The following is a 1831-nucleotide window of genomic DNA, read 5'->3' as shown; positions in this document are numbered from 1 at the left end:
TTAATAAACCATCATTTCTCAATTTATAGAAATGTCAAAGCATGGTGCATATTACAGGCCTCTATTCATTAACACAATGGCAGCCTTTTCTTCCAGCGCTTTCACTCTGGCGCCCATGTGATGGGCTTGCGATGTAGGAGGGATTTTACTCAGCTTTCTCTAAAATCATCAGATTTCAGCTCTCTCATGAGGTTTTTATGGATGTTGAGGTTGTGTGCTGAACGTAAAGGCTTTCCTGCCCACATATGGATCTGGGATTGTTGTGCTGCTTAAAAACTTAAAGGGACAGCTCAACCAAAAATGAAAATAATGTAATTAATTCCTCTCCCTCATGTCGTTCCCAACCCGTAAGACTTTCGTTCATCTTAGGAACACAAATGAAGACTTATTTTAAATGAAATTTCTGTAAGTCCGTTGACAGTCTACGCAACTACTTCAAAAAGCTTCAAAAAGTTTATAAATAGAGGGTAAAACTAGTAGTCCAAATTATCATAAAATTATCTGAAGGGACTCGATTGCTTTATATGATGAACATATTGAATTTAGGCTTTTATTCACATATAAACATTCAGATAACAATTCAGATCAGAGAACATAAACAGAAGCTCTTGTTGAAGCTCAAACCTGCTGAGTAACACGAGAATGAACCTCATTGGTTCTTGAGAAGTTCAAACGTGCTGCGTAACACGAGAATGAATCTCATTGGTTCTTGAGAAGCTCAAACATTCTGAGTAACACGAGAATGAACCTCATTGGTTCTTGAGAAGCTCAAACATTCTGAGTAACACGAGAATGAACCTCATTGGTTCTCGAGAAGCTCAAACGTGCTGCGTAACACGAGAATGAACCTCATTGGTTCTCGAGAAGCTCAAACGTGCTGCGTAACACGAGAATGAACCTCATTGGTTCTTGAGAAGCTCAAACATTCTGAGTAACACGAGAATGAACCTCATTGGTTCTCGAGAAGCTCAAACGTGCTGCGTAACACGAGAATGAACCTCATTGGTTCTCGAGAAGCTCAAACGTGCTGCGTAACACGAGAATGAACCTCATTGGTTCTCGAGAAGCTCAAACGTGCTGCGTAACACGAGAATGAACCTCATTGGTTCTCGAGAAGCTCAAACGTGCTGCGTAACACGAGAATGAACCTCATTGGTTTTTGAGAAGCTCAAACATTCTGCGTAACACGAGAATGAACCTCATTGGTTTTTGAGAAGCTCAAACATTCTGCGTAACATGAGAATGAACCTCATTGGTTCTCGAGAAGCTCAAACGTGCTGCGTAACACGAGAATGAACCTCATTGGTTTTTGAGAAGCTCAAACGTGCTGCGTAACACGAGAATGAACCTCATTGGTTCTTGAGAAGCTCAAACATTCTGAGTAACACGAGAATGAACCTCATTGGTTCTTGAGAAGCTCAAACATTCTGAGTAACACGAGAATGAACCTCATTGGTTCTCGAGAAGCTCAAACGTGCTGCGTAACATGAGAATGAACCTCATTGGTTCTCGAGAAGCTCAAACGTGCTGCGTAACACGAGAATGAACCTCATTGGTTCTCGAGAAGCTCAAACGTGCTGCGTAACACGAGAATGAACCTCATTGGTTCTCGAGAAGCTCAAACGTGCTGCGTAACACGAGAATTAACCTCATTGGTTCTCGAGAAGCTCAAATGTGCTGCGTAACACGAGAATGAACCTCATTGGTTTTTGAGAAGCTCAAACGTGCTGCGTAACATGAGAATGAACCTCATTGGTTCTCGAGAAGCTCAAACGTGCTGCGTAACACGAGAATGAACCTCATTGGTTCTCGAGAAGCTCAAACGTGCTGC

Source organism: Gobio gobio, assembly GCF_949357685.1.
Source record: "Gobio gobio genome assembly, chromosome: 17".
Lineage (NCBI taxonomy): Eukaryota > Metazoa > Chordata > Actinopteri > Cypriniformes > Gobionidae > Gobio > Gobio gobio.
The sequence above is the reverse complement of the archived record's forward strand: the minus strand, read 5'-3'. Positions refer to the sequence as shown.